The sequence below is a fragment of the Apus apus genome, chromosome 5 (genome assembly GCF_020740795.1).
Source record: "Apus apus isolate bApuApu2 chromosome 5, bApuApu2.pri.cur, whole genome shotgun sequence".
Classification (NCBI taxonomy): domain Eukaryota; kingdom Metazoa; phylum Chordata; class Aves; order Apodiformes; family Apodidae; genus Apus; species Apus apus.
The window spans coordinates 58,881,539-58,899,195 of record NC_067286.1 but is presented as its reverse complement, the minus strand read 5'-3'; positions in this window follow the sequence as shown (position 1 = coordinate 58,899,195).

The window sequence follows — 17,657 nt, the reverse complement described above, 5'->3', positions numbered from 1 at the left end:
CATGCAGGGCTGGGATCAGAGTTTTCTTCTTCAAAGACTCCTCAGGCATGTGAATAAAGTGCCGCGTGGTAAAGAGGGGAAAAAACAACATTTCATCTGAAACAGTTTCTGTATAAAGAGCAGAGCTGACTGGAAAGTACAAAGTCTGATTAAAAAAAAGAATCACAGGACAAAATTTATGGACTGTGGGCACAAGAGGGGAGGTAACAAAATGTTTGGCTAAAAGAAGCCAGGGAAAAGACATGGAACTGTTTTTTAATTACTCTGTCTGGAAAAAGATTATACAGAGATTAAGGGAAGTGCATGTTCAAAGAGATAGTACAGCTTGAGGGACAGGCAAGAGATTAGAGGTTGTCCTGAGCTTTACCCATTGTCCAGTGCCTTTCAGCGCATGAAGCCGCATCTTCCACCACTCGCTGGGAGTGAAAGAGCTCCTGGTGCTGACTGGCAGGGCTTTCCATTCATGCTGTTCTGGGCCAAAGAAAAGGCACAGATAATGATGAAAGAAATCGAGCACGACAAATCAAAACTGCTGATTTTTTGTTGCTGTTGTTGGTATTATTGCAACTTAAAGCTCAGCCTAGACATTCCACTGCATAGTATCTTGCAGGTAGATCTGAGTACATCAGCATGGTTTGCTCTTGCCTGTGCTCCATGCCCACCAAAAGCTGTATGCCTGCATTTGCATAGTGCCAAGCTCCTGCAGAGAAGTCCCCTGGGAGCAGAGTATATTGATTTTGAATCAGCACCAGGCTAATGTGATAACATGGCTTTTAGCTGGCTGCTCAGGCAGAGGTCACTGGGGTCTGAGGGGATTATGCCATGGACGGTTACACTATATAAAGGCTGCTTAAGAAGTACTTGTATAATGAAAAAAATAGTCATGTATTCCTGATTGCTTTATTTATTCAGCTATATTTCCAGCCTGTTGTACTCAAGGGCAGTCTGCTATAATAAATTTAACCATTATCCTCCTCTTCCCTCAGAAATCTGCTGTTAGTCCTGGGCCTCTGGGAGAGCTGCTATTGAAACCAGTTGGTGTAAAAAGCTGGCTGCTACTATCAGGGCAGGGACTTGGATTGCAATGAGGCAAATCAACACATGGCAACCAAGAGCATAAATGCAGAGCAGCTCCAAGTGTGATTTCCTCATCCTCTTGCCAGCCTAGGTCCATCTTTGCTGATTATCTGGAGGTGAGAACCAGTTTTTATACAGGTAATCAAGTCCAAACGGCTCTCTGCTGTTTTCTAAAGTAAGGGCTTTCACCAGCCTTTGCATCAGCAGCTGGCTTTCCTCTTTGGAATCTTATCTGATGTCTGTACCATTAACTGCAGTATTAGCCCCCCTGAAATTTGCGTGAGACCCTCGTGTGTCACTGTGTGCTGCCTGAATCAGATATTGATGCTGTTATTCATACCAGTGAACGGCACTTGTCAAGAGAGAGCTTTGGGGTTTATCTGCAGCAAATATATGGCCATTTTTGTAAGAGAAAACAAGAGTTAAATATGTGAAAGGAAAAAAAAAATACCTGAAGTGAATGAGAAATGCATATCCCGAGTTCATCTGCCAAACTTTTGATATCTATCAGGTCTGTCTCTGTACAACTCAGCTATGTTTTGCTTCCAATAAAATAGTTGCTACTCATCATGGCCAAACCTAAAAAAAAAAAACCAACCCTATGGGGTGGGGTGTTATTATTTGAGGTTTTTAACACAGCTGTGGATTTGTGACCCTTATCCTTCCCCCCATACTGTTCTGTACTCGTTGCCTTTAATCAATGAGCCCCTCAGGGCTTTTCTTTATGTAGAGAATTTGAGACATTGAGTGCTACTTGGAAAAGATACTATCAGTAGCCGGACATTTACAGTGTTTAGGTGTGAGTAAAGATGTGTAGTTAAAAAGTTTAATTGAAGTTAAAAACCGGAGTAAAGTACCTGAAAAGGCAAGCCTGGATTTACTCTTCCTGAGAACATGGTGAGACAATGCATTTAGTTAAATGGTACACATCCTTTTTCTGTGTTACTAATTGGTTTATTCTGATGAAATACAAAAATGTCTTATCATGAAGTTAGACAGGTGCATTACTTTGCAAAGTTTCATAGTTGTACAGAAATATATCTAAGCAGGTATCTTACGCTACTTAAAATCTAGAAGTAAGCTAGCTAGTTATAGCCAACTTGAAACAAAAAAGAAGGACAAGCTGGTAAAGATTTCACTGTAAACATACGGGGAGTTTCAGAGTTAATCTGCTGAACGATGTCTTGGCTTCCTTCTCTCTTTTCCACCAGTTTGATGGTTGCATTTACTGGTGGATTCCTCCTACTTGTAGTGACTTTGAAGAGATACAAACTACCAGGTGGAAAAGCCACCTAGTGGCACAGAGTGGTGCCAAGCAGGAGCAGTTACCTCTGAATTCCAAGCAAATATTTGTTCTCATACAGGGCCACCGTGCTGTGGCATGCTATAAAAGCTGTATGTTTTCACTCATGCAAGTCTGGAATGTGTATTACACACGAACAGGAAGCCCACAAACTTATTAAATTAATTTTTCAAAGGGCATCACCACAAAACTTTATGTTGGATCATTGCCTGTTTTATATATGCTATGCAAACAGTAAAATCTCATTTAGAGCTGTTTCAGAGAATTAAAAGAGCATGAATGAGTTTGCCCCAATTTTCTTTCCACCTGTCCAAATAAACGCAGGAGTTGCTGTAAGACCAAAGCCCAGAAAGAGAAGAAAGCCCATTAAGCATTTGTGCTGTTTATTTAAAATAATCTTTATTATATCGTGGTTTTAAAGCACAACAACTCAATCCATTTGCAAAGCTAAGGGAGGGCACCTTATCTCCATTCAGGATCTTGCTGGTTACTTTCTCAAGGATAAATTCTACATCTGTTGAAAAGGACTGGGGAAGCTATCCAATTTGGGAAAAGAAAAATTCACACCCTCCCAGCAATAGGCTGCTGGGTGAAGTGGATCAGGACACGGCATGAAAGTCTGCCTCTTAAGAAAGGCTGAGAGGAGCTGGCAAATGATTACAACAAGTCCATTCCTTCAGGACCTTTCACCTCAGCACAAGCAGCAGAGAGTTATTGCAAGAATGAAGGCACATCTCTTTTCGGCACATCAATGATTAAACCTGAGCCTTTGTAAAGAGTAATAGAATAAGTGGTGTGTTCTTATCTAAGTAGTTACAGCCCATACTCTGGAGGCTTGGTTTTCATAACTTCAAAGTCTGCAGCTTTGTGCTCAAACCACAGTTTTTGTTTGCAAGTTTGTCTGTGAACACACAGATCAGGGAGTTCTGCAAGTATAGAGGGTTTAGCTCATCCACATATGCAGATACCCACGCTGTGTAGCCAGACCTTGCAGGATTCTTTAGCCTGTGCTGGTTCTTGAGCAGGGATGGGGGGAGGGAGAAGGAGACACCATGCCAAGCTCCAGCTTCCTTGTATATCTGCTAGAAATGGTGGGACTGGGATTACTGCAGTCTGCCTGTGACATGTGCTTCCAGCTCTGAGGATTAAGCAGCCCTGGTCACTGCCTGCCTCAAATATAAGGGGTCACAGTACAGGATGAGGGGCAAAGCCCTCAGCTGTGCAAGGGACAGAAAGGAATGAAGAGGACTAGGAAGATGGAACCTCTTTAGGTAAATTAATTTTGTCTTCAGAATGGGATGCTTAACAAGTCAAGCTACGCAATTAGAGTAATTACCCTTAAATGCTTAATTACATAAATGCATCTGCACATACACACCAGACTTGAGGTTCACTACATGTACTAAGTGCATAAATGAGCCAGCCTGTGCTGCAGATAAATCTTAGCATTTGCAAAAGTACACCAACAGAGCTGCACCTGCTGAGCTTGAGGAGGAGTGAGGATGTGTAAGAGAATATCCTTAAGTACCAGCACCGTCCTGGTTGACATGGAGCTTTGTAGTCAGGGAGGTCAGGATGTGGGAGCAGGGAGCAAGGACAACTAACCCAACAACTGGCTCGTGCACACTGAGACCTGCTCCAAGTTATGGCTTGTTGCTCTGAAGACACTGATTTATTTCTTCTTTCTGTGGGACTTGGCCACCGTAAGCCTTTGAGGCATCCTTGAACCATGTACAGTGTGTGCAAAAAGAAACATAAACCAGAGGGATGGAAATCTGTGAGAGAAAAAAAAAAAAAAAGGAACCTGGAAAGGAAATTCTGGAAACATGCCCCACTTGTAGGGTTGTGGGGAGCAGCATTCCCAGTTTGTGTGCACAAACCTTACACATAACTTGGATTAAATTAGTCAGCTTTCCAGATGAAGGTAAAGAGAAACCTATGTGGGTGTGAGAAGGCACATACAAGCCTCCCAGGACAATCACCTTTGGCTCTCTGTACTCATTAAAGCTAATTAGAATAGGAGGTTAATGTGGAAGATGGATGTGGGTGTGTGTATCAACGTGTCTGAGAACTCTAGCATTTCTAGGTGGACTCAAGGCTCCTGCACATCCGCTGCTTTCCTCTGCTTCAGTTTGCTGAAGATTTCCAGAGGTGTGGTAGCCAAAGTCTCAGTAGACTGTCTCTGTGGGCACTTCCCATGGGTCAAGAGAACCTGCATGACTGTAGAACCTGCATGTCGCGCTGCACACACGTGCAGTGGGTTCTCTACTCTCCAAAAACCCTCAGCCACTGGAGGCATGATTAGTCCAGCTGCTTGATGCTCTTCCCAAAACGGCGGGATTTATCAGCAACTCTCACCCACATGGACACCACAGTCATGCAGGGAATCTCACATGATACTAGTATTCCAAAGTAAGACTGTACAGGCAAAGCAGTCTCATCTGCCACCCATTTGCAGCCTTTAATAAAGACCTTTGAAGATGTTCTGAAGTTACTCTGGTTTGCACTCCATTTGCTTTGGAGACATGCGGAAACCTCATGTGCAAATGCTCTCTGATTGAATTGCTGCAGTAGCTTTTCCTGGTTTGCCCAGATCGCCAAGTCTTCCCCAAGTGCAGATCCCTCCTTTGAATGCATTTTCTGCATTTGTCACAAAAAAATGTCATCAGTAGAAATGTAACAGGCTCCTATTACCTCAAGGGGAGTGGGGGAAGAACCCAAAACTCCTTACATCAAGCTATTACCTTCCTACTGTCTGGTTTTTCAGTGAAGTTTCTTTGCTGCCCTTCCCCAGGGCAAGTTCTTCCACCACTTACACCGAGTTCTCACCTGCAATTCCCCTCAATGATACAAGAAATCACAGCTTTCAAATCTTCTCCTGATTATCTGCTTTGCCAACTTGTGTAACACAGACCAGCAAATTTCCCATGGTTTGTCTGCATCTCATCCCTCATGTTTTTTTAAAAGGTCACAAATGAGCCTATTCAAATCAATTGGGCTAATCCTGGAGCGAAGCGTTGCTTGACAAGGATAGCAAGAGTACAAGCATAACCTGTAAGAGGTTACTGATCCATAATAAACTATTGTGAGCCTTGAGTAAATGGTAGATTAAAGGGGACCCATATCTTGGGACTGCTGCTTTGTCACCTCAGAGAATGGAGATTCCTAGAGTCTCAGCAATGAGTTTGGTTATCTGTGTGGGCAGCTCATGTAGTGTGGAGAAAAGAAGAGCATTGAGTTGGAATGCTTAGTGATAGCATTAATGGAAAAGAGAGGTGGGACCACAAGGTGTTTGATCAGTAACATTCAAGGTTGAATGGGAGCTGAAGACACGAGATGACAGCAGCTTTCCCACCCTCCGTGCTCAGGCTAGGCAGAGCACAGCACTGCTGCACCATGTCTGTTGTCTACAGGCCCTAAGCTGGGCACTGGTTGCCTTGTCTGAACATTTGAAAAGAGAAAATAAATACATAAGCATATATGGTGAGTCTGCAATACTGATACAGTTCTGGCCAAAGAGGCAATGCTGGGAATTGTTTTCAGTCTCTATATCTGGCATTTGGGACTTGAAGAGCATGCTACAAAGCACTGAAATGCAGATGTGATTGCCTGTGTGATACACATCCCTGTTTCCATGCAGTCCACTTTACTGTGCTCTGAGCAAACATACCTTGGTGCTGGCAAGGATTACTTTCTGTCCTCTTCCAGCAGCTGCATCTTTGCTTTTTCTGTGTGTGGTTTGGCCAAGTTTCAATAAACTTTAACAAAGCTTGTGAAGGCAGTTTGCTTTAAAAGAAGCTATTGCAGTGGAAATAGCTTCAGAAAATCTCTCCTGCTTTCTGTGGGCATCTGTGGTGTGTGGACAAGGAGGGTTCAGCATCCTTCCACATCTAAATCCTGCCACTCTGGCCAAGTCAGGCAGGGAGCTGTGCAGGGTCTGCAAGCTTTCTGCAGTGGCTGAAAGGGTTCTCATGACACACAAGGCCCTTTATTTAGGGAGAAGTTTTATTGCCTATTTAATACGCTCCCAGAACAGAAAACGTGTCAAATATTTACCTTGAGATTTAGGCTGAACTCTACAGTAATCCTGAACACTCCTGGTTTTCTATTAGTGTTAGGTTTTAATGAACAAGCCTAAACTGAGGACTGCTTTAGCTCTCTGTGTAACTGAACCCATTATTTAAGGTCTTGATGATTTTTTTTTCTTTGTCATAAAAACAGGGCTTGTTTTGTCAATTTTCTTTGCAGCCATAGGAATCCCTTCTCTTTCAGAAATTTCATCAAGTCAATAAAAACTAGACATTATCTTCTACAAATTGCCTGAGAATATGCTCCTTTTGATTACAGGTCTCTTATAATTCAAGCAGTTTACACAGGTTCCCAGGCCAGGCATTTGCAGTTCATGGGACTGGGCATCTCTGGCAATACTGCCTCTCTGCCTCCTCTCCTGGGGGAGCCCCTGGAAGCTGCTTCTGGCTCCATATTTCCTGTAGGAAAGCTGGAGGAAGTTTCATCTCCACAGTCTAAAGGCTTTGCCCTGACACGCAATAGCATTTTCCAAAGAAGATGCTTATGGGTAGAGTGCATGCACTTTAAAAAAGGAAAATAAACCTTAAATGTACATCTCTCTCCTGGTTTTTCAGCCCCTCCCTGCTAGATTTTCCAAGTGCCTCACTATGGGCTCTCCCACCTTAGTCTCACACTTGTTTCTAAGCTGTGGGAGGCTTATCATTGCCTTTGGTATCTTTCTTCTTATCAGGACTATAAACCTGGCTAATGCCTTTTCATTTTTCTGGGGAAAAACCTTCTCTTTTAACTTCTCTTCTGCTACAACTTGTTGGCAAGCCGTCCTTTAGAAGCACAGGGAGACACAGACTACAGGCATAAATATTCTGATTTCTCTGGTTTTCCCAGCTGATGCCAGATAGGATTGTAGAGGAGTGACCTATAGTGCTTGCCTCTGTTCAGTGTTTACATAAGCATGTAACATTCATCTCTGTAGTACAACATGGGCAAAACAGAGTTAAGCTCAACAGCAATATCCCTTCCTTCTTCTGCTTTAACCCTTCAGATTTAAGGCTGGAACAAGGAGGTTTGTTGATTCCGTGATTCTTAGAGTGAAAATCAACAGGGTCCCAGCTCTGCCCCGGAAACTCGGGGTCTCATCACATTTACAAATCTTTGGGGTAGACTTTCAAAACGTTTGTTGTTGATGCCTTTCCAGCCACTAGCAACAGCGGTGGTGATTCCTCCTTGGAAAAATCCCTCCCAAATACTCATTACTTGCTAACCCGCAGCCTTAATTGCGATCTGCCCTTGGCGCGAGTAATGCGCTTCCCCACTAGATGTCACCGTTGCTTCTGCAAATCTCATGGGTCTTGATTAAAAGCATTTAATGAAGGTCCCTCATTTACACAGGCCTTCACGGCGCCGGTGGGAGACACCTCTCCCAGCCGGCACCTGAATAAAACACCTTAGATTTGCACCAAAGTGTTTTTGACTCCATTGGGAGGATTTGCCATGCCCATGATACATGTCACCAGGAGTCCACCAGTTACCAACTCTTGGTGCCACCCTGTGAAAAAACACTTAAATCATCGGACTTGTTTAATTTTATTTACTCTTTTGTCAGTAAGGGTATTTATAATTAAATATGACCCATGGCAGCCACAGTTTAACATATCTGTGAAGTGACTGAAGGCTGCAGAGCTTGTCTCCTGACAGAGTGATCTGGTCTGAGGCTCCAGGACATGGTGCTGGTGTGAGGCAGGATTCTGGCTTTGACAAGAGTCTGCTCTGCAGGAGCAGAAAGCATATTTCTTATTTTCATTCTATTCAGTTACCTCATTAAGGATAAGTCAATAAACTGATTGGCAGCTGAAAAAGCAGGAAAACTTGTTTTTTTTCCTCTTACTTAAGAAAGGAAGACAGCTGAGGATGATAGCTCGCACTTCTGAAATCTTGAAATCCAGGAAAAGTCCAAATCCAATTACAGAAAATGCTTCTTTCTTTAATAAATCAGTTTTAATTTTTAAAAAAGTGTAAGTACTATGTCTTTTCATGTATGGATTCAGGACAGTGCAGATATTTTATAAAGTAAAAATAAATTTTAAAGCACCTCTTTACTAATTTTTAATTGCAACCCAAGCTCCATCCAGCCTGATCTAAGTGAAAAATAGTCTTGTTTGAAAAAAAGCATCATTCACTATTTCTAATAGTTTTATTAAAAATATAATTATGAATCTGAATAAATGCATATAAGATACAGACTCACTTGAATAAGAGAAAACTACAGGTACCTTCCTGGTTAGTCACATCGCATTAATTCTAGCAGTCACTGGAAAAAATCTTTCTTTAAAATTGGAAATAACTATGGAGCCCAAATGTAAAAAGAAAATAAAAATACAAGATAGATTTTTTTTTTTTTTTAATGAAGATTTCCTGATTGGTGAACTCTGTCATTGTTACAATCCGTCTTTTCAATCCATCCCTGGAATACACAGTTAATTGCCTCTTCTAAATACAATGCACAGGCAATTACCCTTTTGCAGCTACATCGCTGGATTCAGTTTTTTCATTGAATTGTAATTATAATGGATCTTCAAAGTAGTCATGAAAAAGAAGGAGTAGCAGCACTGAAAATGAAGGTTTGATGGCATGAACTAAACATCATATATATACTTCTTTACTCTGAGGGTAACAGAGCACTGGAACAGGCTGTGCAGGGAGGTTGTAGAGTCTCCATCCCTGAAGACACTCAAAACCCACCTGGACATGTTCCTGTGTGATCTGCCCTAGGGGATCTTGTTCTGGCAGTGGAATTGGACTAGATGATCTCCAGAGGTCCCTTCCAACCCCTGCCATTCTGTGAGTCTGTGATTTGGTGATCAGCGATGAGCAAATTCTCTTTGCATTTCAGCTCTGGCCTCTTACCCCATTCCCATTTCACTTTGCAACTAGCCTGAAGTGAATAAGGAGCTCAGAGCCAAATTACACAGTGAACTTTGTTATTGAAGCAGCATGGGGTATTACTCTGAACTAGAGAGAGATGTACATTTTGCTTTAGTCCATGGTGGCAGTGGACTAACAGCATCTCTGTGTCACACGGGGTTTGTGCGGGGGCCCGTCTGGCACCACAGATGAGTAATTTAATTGTTCCAACAAGCACGTGCTCTCCCACCTCCAGCTTACCTTTGCTTGCACTGGAAAATTGAGTTTTGTCCTAAAAGACATGTTCTCTTATAGAAATACAGTCTGCTCATGCACTCTGCTCGTGCTGCACACAACTTACCAAAGATGACGGAGAGTGACCTAGCACTTGCAGCTCACTACAGAAGCATAAGATCCACATGGCAGGACAGTTCCCTGCTCATCTGCTGGTGAGCATCAGTTTCTGCTGCCCACTGGCACTGTGGGGCTTGCTCTGCTCCAACTCTGCTGCAAGGTCACACCAAAGGGGTGGCTTTCGGGTAAGGCTCAGCTCATTAAACCGCTGGCAAATCCAGTCGGCCTGGTCCCTCGCTTCGGTGCTCACGGTGAGTCACCGTGCTCAGCCAGCCCAGCCAGAAGCTGGTTTTTTTTTTTTTGCAATGAGCTGTTGGTTTTTTCAGCTCCCTGAAGGGCGAGATGGCTGTGTGGTCATGGAGTACCAGTACCAGCCCTGCAGTCCTGCCCAGCCACAAGTGGGGAGAGGAACAGGGACACGACTCTGCCCCTTGGGGGCTGTGGCAGGTGAATGGGCTCAGCCACATCACAAAAGCACATGCTTAAGTTTACTCCCTTTGCATTGCATTTAGTGATGACATGACCATGGGATGGACATGTTCAGTAAGCTGATCTGATTGATCAGAAGCATCCCAGCAAGTACCTCCATGTAAGACAAGAAGAGGAGCGAAGCGAAGCGAAGCGAAGCGAAGCGAAGCGAAGCGAAGCGAAGAGAAGCGAAGAGAAGAGAAGAGAAGAGAAGAGAAGAGAAGAGAAGAGAAGAGAAGAGAAGAGAAGAGAAGAGAAGAGAAGAGAAGAGAAGAGAAGAGATTTTCAGTTGAAAAGGACCTACAGCGATCACCTTCTTCAACTGCCTGACCACTTCAGGGCAAACCAAATATTAAAACATGTTATGAAGGGCATTGTCCAAAAGTCTCTCACTCAGGGCTCAGGGCACTAACAATGTCTAGGAAGCCTGTTTTTGACCACGCTCTGTAAATAAAAGCTTCCTAGTAGTTTTCTGTTGGATCCACTAGTTGAACTGGCTCACCCCGGCAGCCTCTCATCACTAAATCTGGTGTAGGATGGAAGGAGGGGGTATGACTGGGGCAGCTTGGAATGGGACCACCATACTGTAATCGTCCCACTTAGATCAGCTTAAACAAAATGCTGGCTCCTGCTCACCCATGGGGCAGAGTTGCCCATTCTCCCCTTCTCTGATCCATCAACCATGGATCCCTGCAGTGGCTCCAGGGAGCCAACTAAAAATCAAGTATATGTCTTTTTCCAAACCATTCTGCAGCTGCCTCAGCTCATTTAAGCTGGGATTTATGGCTTCCACAAGTGCCAATTTCGAATGCAGGGGAGATGTGAAGATCATCTGTCTGGAGGTGGTGGGGAAAGACAGAAATGCCTCTTGGAGCAGCCACAAGGTCTTGCGTCAGCCACCCTCCACCTGAGCCCTGGCTCTGCCAGGACTTCATCACTCTTCACACCCACATTCCCCCTGTCTCTGGCCTGCCTGCTTTCATCTACGTGAGCTTCTGCTCTGCTGGGGACTCCTCTGCTTCTGTCTTCCTTCACATGCTCATCAGGACCATTTGCCCACCAAGCCGTTAGGAGGCTCAAGCATAATTTTGACCAGCTTAGGCTTGAGCTGTTCCCACCTCCACCTGCCTCCGGCAGGAATGAGTTCCTGCAAGGATACCCATAACAACTCCACCACAGCTGGCAGCTTCAGGGTTGTGTGTGTGCTCCTCTTACCCCTTTGCCACAGGAGAGTCCTGGATTTTATGCACTACAAACCCTATTAATAATAACTCCTAGAAGAACTGTAATCATCACAAAATTTCTGCTGTGCCTGCAAGGTGTACTTCCTTGCTTTTTCCCAGGCAAGCAGTATATGATACATGATAAGATACTGCACTGGCCTATGTATGAGTAGGTATTTTCCAGAAACTAAAATTCAGAAAAAGCATTTACTTTATTTCTGCAGAATAAGGGCCAGGGATTCACTGTGTGGCAGCTGGGAGATGTCCAGCAGCTTCCTCTGGTGCCCAAAGCTGGAGGGGGCAGCTCAGCTCCCCACTACCCACCTAGACCTGGTCTTGGTAGTGTCTGAGTTAAAGATTTGGGACTTGCTGCAGGAAAAGTCCATGTCAGGAGCAATTTAGGAGTGATAAAGAGAGGAGCAACCCTGATCAGGAGAAGGGACAAGGCTGCCCTCCAAGGCTGAGGAGGGCCAATGCTGGCTTCAGGAGATGTGACCAGCTGTCTCTGAGCCAGGCTCCTCTCCAGGGCTGGCAGCCAACGTGGTGGCAAGCTCTGCCTGACAGGTCTGTGGTGGGATGCAGCATCCCTGGGGTGTGGACAGCAAGCTGTAAGGCTGTGGGAAGAATAGGGGGTTGTGCAGGGGCTGGGTCAGGCTGACAGCAGCCCTGTGCTCACCCCGCTGATTTAACCCCAGCCTTTTGCCACTGTGGGCTCTTTATGTTGTAATTTTCATTCCCTTTCTATGTGATGTGAGGGTGACTGCTGGTTGCCAACAGCTCCATATTTGAGCTAAACACAAAAGAACATGTTTGGTGTTGTGTTTTTTTTTTCCCCACAAACTGTGAGCAAGTTGTTGCTCTGTGGTCAACCCTGGGCAGCAGATGAGCAAGCAAACCTGTGACCCGTACCAGTACATGTGGCTGGTGGCTGCCTGCATACGACAGGATGGTGGCACGTGTGCTTACGTGGAGCAGAAGGTCCCCCAGCACCCAGCTCCAGGGCCTTGATGGCCAAAAATAGCTGGGGCTGTCACAGGGGCCAAATACTGTGGGAAAGCTGGAGCTACACTTCAAGGGACTGTCGGAAAACACAACAGCATCTTATTTAGCATGCATTTCCCTTTTTTTTTCAGGAAAACTGTTTACAAATATATACCAAACTGTTTGCTCAGGAGAGGGAGACTTTGCTAAAGGCCTGCCCTGCTGCTGCACAAGTGTTTGGCAGCTCAGGATCCTCATGGAGGGTTTAAGGGAGAGGACATGTTCCCTATGCTGTTTTTAAAATAGACCAATGTGTAAATGAAAGAGATATTTAAGGACTCTGGACAATGCAGGACAGTGTACATTTCTCAAAACATGGGGATTGTCCTCACACAAATTATAACAGATGACAGTTTACTAAATATATCTGCAACGCCAAAACAAAAAGCACTAAATACCAAAACAAGAAGTCACTGCAGTCTGTCTTCCATGCACTACTTTTCTTCCTGATCTGCAAGAGATTTTCACCAGGAGGACTGAAAGATGAAGCAGAGAGTTAAAGTCTATGTGAGCGTCTGTCAGAGAGATGGATTTCCATTTTGGCAAATGCCATCAGTTCTGCCTTTGAGGGTCACTGCAATATCTCAGCATAGTTCCTGCCTATCCCCTGTGACCAAAAAAGTCACAGTTGCCCAGAAAATCTAACACTGAAGACAATGGCAACTTTATACAGGTAAGGACTGAATGAGATTTTAGAGCTAGAGACCAGGATAAATTGGAATATAATAAAGGTAATGAAAAGCTAATAAAGGTTATATCTATTGTCTGAAGTACATTTAAAATATAATCTGCTTTTCAGGCTTCTGCATCTTTAATTGAAACACACATTCAGCTCAGCTGTTTCTCGGCTGGCAGCTCAGTGGAGTTACACTGTTAATAATCATAACAATCATTTAGTGATAGTTACACTGGGATCCTGCTAAGAGATCCAAGTCATGCTGTAAGACTATAGAAACCTGAAACCAAGAAACCTTCCCAGCCCAAAAGCTGGACTCCAATCATAAATGTTAGAGTAAAAAAATCCTTTCTAGCATTTTGTATGAAAATATCAGCTTGAGTGAGTCAGGAACCCCCATCCAGCTGTAATTTTTAGCAACCATACATTTTGTTCCCTCAGTCCTCCTTGCAAATCTCAGCCAACTCATCAGTGAAGAAATAATAATTTTAGAGGGATTCCTAAATAGCCCCCTGCACAGGTCTCATTGCAAGTGAGAGCAGTACAAGGAGTAAGGCAGTATCCACACAGGCTCATGTTTGCCTGAGCTTTAATCCTCTTGAAAACAAAATCCTGAACTTGAATGCATGGAAAATTGCTGTTGCTAATCTTATTTTGCAGGAAAAAAATTAATGTGCTTCAACCAGCATCTGGCAAGGTACAAGCTTTTAGCTTCTGACTTCAAAGAAACCTTGCATGTATATACACAGCACTGGCTGGTAAAATTTCTGGAATGACATTTTTTCCTTTAAAATTTAGAAGATGCAACAGCAGCCTGAATTGCCCTTTTCTGTGTTACATATCACTGCACAGTGGTAGCAGGGCAGTAGATCTTTCATAGGCCTTAAAACCAGAATGGGCTTAATCCTCTTCTCACACTAGGTTTACATTTGTGTGACTGTTAGTAAAGTTGGCAGTAAAGATGCTGACAGAGCTGAGGGCTGGCTGGGGCCCAAGGGCACTGATTTTTAAAGGTGGTGATTTGGATTACTAAATCCTGCTTCTAAAGAAGCCTTAGCACCACTTACCTCTCTTGAGGGTTTTTTTGTTCTTCATTGAACTATGGTTGAAAATGGGCTGTACCAAGACAGGTATGTGTTGGCATTGGAAGCAGAGGCAAATGAAACTGTTGTCACCTGAGAGCTGCCCAGGGGTGTCATTCCCCAAAAATGGAGTAGGGTGCCCAGTTCACTATGGGTGGGAGGCAAGCACTGAGGATGTTTCTGCAGTCCTCAGCCCACGTGTGTCCTGGAACTATGAAGACATGCTACTCCAGAGAGAGGGCCTTTTCCTGGAAGCAACAAGGAAGGGAAAGGCTGTCAAGAGATTAAAACAGTTGCTGCTCAAAGTGAAACTACTGCAGTCCTTGTCTGAGCCTCAGAGAAAGGGCTTCAGGGGTGAGAGGAGGCTGTCAAACAAACAAAAAAAATATAAGCCCTTAGGTGCTTTCTGCAGTTTTACAAGCACCTGGAAGTTGCAGATAGGCCATTGGAGCAATTTTGCAAAGAAGCTGCTTGCCCAGCCATGGTTATTTTGTCATATGTCCTACATGTTCTTAAATCCAGACCTGGCATTTGACCACCACACAGTTCTTTCTCCAGCTTCCGCTATGGTTGGCTGAATACAGTGATTCTGGGCAAGTTTCTCTCACCAGCTTCTGAAAACCAGAGCTGAAACTGAGATGTCAAACTGCTGGTGGGATGCAGTGTGGTTCAGAGGCACCAGCTGACCTTTGATCATAAGAGTAAAGCTGGTAAGACTAGTGTGGTCTCAATTGCAGGCTCAATGCAGTGCTCTTACACTGCACTACAAGTGCTGCAGCAGGGACTTCTATCTAAGGATATAAGAGGTAATATTCTTTATTAGACTGACTAACATAAGTGAAAAAAGTGGACAAGCTTTTGGGTTTAAGATAAGGGGATTCTGAGTCCAAAACCTTGCCTGAGTTGACTGATAAGACTGGGTCAAGGTCTTATGGACTCCTAAAGGTCCATAAGACCTTGATCCAATCTTATCAGGAGTCTAATAGGCTCCTAAACCACAGTCTGCTAAGCCCACTAAGCCCATAAGGAATGCAAGGCTTCAACTGGGATCCAGAAAGGCACTTAAGTACCTGAAGCAGGACTTGGACAGGTCAGAAGTACTTCAATAAAAACTTATGATCCAGGAGACTCCACTCAGCTAGTAATGAGAGCTGACAGTGTTCAGCTTCAACTTCTAATTTTCAGGGAGGAACCTGAAGTTACATGTCTCTTTAGGTAACAAACATTGCTTGCCTGTAACTAAGAAGCTGGTGCACTTTGGGAGGAGGAAAAATGTAGACTGAAATCCTTTATTCATGCATAGTGCCTGCATTATAAATGGAGCAAAATAAGCCCTGCTCAGGTCAGATGACAGGTGCCTGTCCTGAGGAGCAGCCCCTAACCTGGGTTGTCCCTCCATATGAGTGGAGTCTGGCACTTCTGCTCTGGAAAATTTGGGAGTTCACACCAAATTGCATGTTCAGCATTGGTTACCTTCTAACAGCTACCTCCCTGAAAACACCTCAGTCTTGCAATGCTGCAGGAAGATGTAAGTGCAGCAGACAGGCTCCTGGATGTTGCTGTAAGGTTCAGGCACTGATTTGTAAGCGGGGAAGTCTTCAGTTTGTCCTATCTTCAGCCAGGAACCATAGTCCACTGGCAAAATTGAGAAAAGGGAAACTGAAGAAAAGGTGAGGATATTTACTTTGAGGAGTGTAGATTTACTAATTATGAACATATTCCAGAATATTTCCTGGTATTGTTAACCTATTTTTCTCTTTTGGAGCTGTGCTTCTCTGTCCTTAAATTTGCTCGTGACCTAACAAAGCCTTTAAGCGTGTGCAACTTTAACCATCTAAGTGTTTCCACTGACTTCAGCAGGAACAGTCAGGTGTTAAAGGCAGTGTCCATGCCTAAGTGATCTGCTGGATTGCTGTTTTACACATTGGGGACAGCGTCATACATAATGCTTAGATTAAATGGGAGGAGAAAAGGGAGCATTTCTAACATGATTACAGTCAGATTTCCTTTTATGTTTTGCAGAGGAAAATACTATGTAAATGCTGCACGTGCCTACATGGATTCAACCTTTCTTTCCTCTTTTTTGATCTCCCTAGTTCTGACAAACAAGTTGCCTGTCATTACTGAAGAGAAACCCTCCCCAAGGCACCAAGCCATGGGCTCATTTTTTGAGGGGCACTGTGGAATTAGGCAACCCTCTGTTCTCCTGCTTCTAGCTACATTTTCTCACTCCCAATGCTCTCCCTCCCATTGCACCTTGGTGGAGATGAGGTGAATCATGCTTGGGAACTGAGCCAGGGTGAAAATAACTGGGGTGGGGAGAGTGCTGCTTTTTCAAAGTAATATCCTGGTCTAGTTCACAACACAACTGCACAAGGAGCTGCAGCAGCACAATGGAGGGAGCGCAGCCCAACCACCCCATCAAAGTGCTGCCAGCAAAAGTGATGTCTGCACAACTGCAGCCTCATTGCCTTGACATTGCTGTGCCAGCAGGGTGAAAAGTAAAAAGTCTGAAGGTGAGTTTCTACTCTCAGCCCACGTTTCCCTTTCCCAATCCTTCAATCTCCTGTGAGGGATGGGGTGAACAGAGAGCAGCTGGGCACAGAGGTTGAGGTTTCTGGCATGGTGCTGGTCTCTTATTCTCCTGCTGTATTGTCCTGTTCGCAACTCCAGCTTGTGCAGTGAATTCCCATCTCTGTGCTGGATCCTGCTGCTCCTTTGGTCATGCTGACATACCTCCTTGTGTGTCCATAGTGAAATCAAATCCTGGGAGCAATCCAGCTGCAACCAAAGTATTATTCTTCTGGGCTAATTTTGACCTAGATCCCAGCTCCAGCTCCAGGGCACACATCGTGCCAGCCCGGCACAGGGGGTTGCATGCAGGGGAAGGAGGAGGGTCACCAGGCCAAAGGTTTGTTCTGGCAGACTACAGAGCAAACACGACTTGGGAGTACCCAAACAAACTTAGTTTACATAGCCATGGTTATCCTTCAGAGTTAACACTTTATCCAGTGGATTTGGGGAATTTGATCTCCCTCCAAGGCTAGAATCTAGCCGTGCAAATTCTGCATCATAGAAGAGATGTGCTACTGTGAAGATCATGCCGTTCACCCACGTGGGACCTGCAAATGTGGAATACCTGAATGCCGTGTACAAGAGACATCCTGCAGCATCCAGATCTGTGAGTTTCCTGCTCAGACTGGTGTGGGAAAGCTGGGACGCTGCTGAACTGATCATACACTTGTGCAGAAGGCACATGAGATTTGTAAGAGCATCTTGTCTCTGCTGTGGTTACTTTCACTACTGCCAGCTGTAGCCTGCAGATCTTTTCCCCAGTGCCCTGTGCATCCATCCAGGCAGCTCATTTTGGAGAACCATGGACAGTAGGTGAGAGCCCTGCTCACGCAGCTTCCAGGCATTATTCAGCTTCTACAAAGGCTGATCCATGGCAGTCACTTGCTAGCCTTGTTGGCAGCACCCATATACCTGTCAAAAGCATTAGA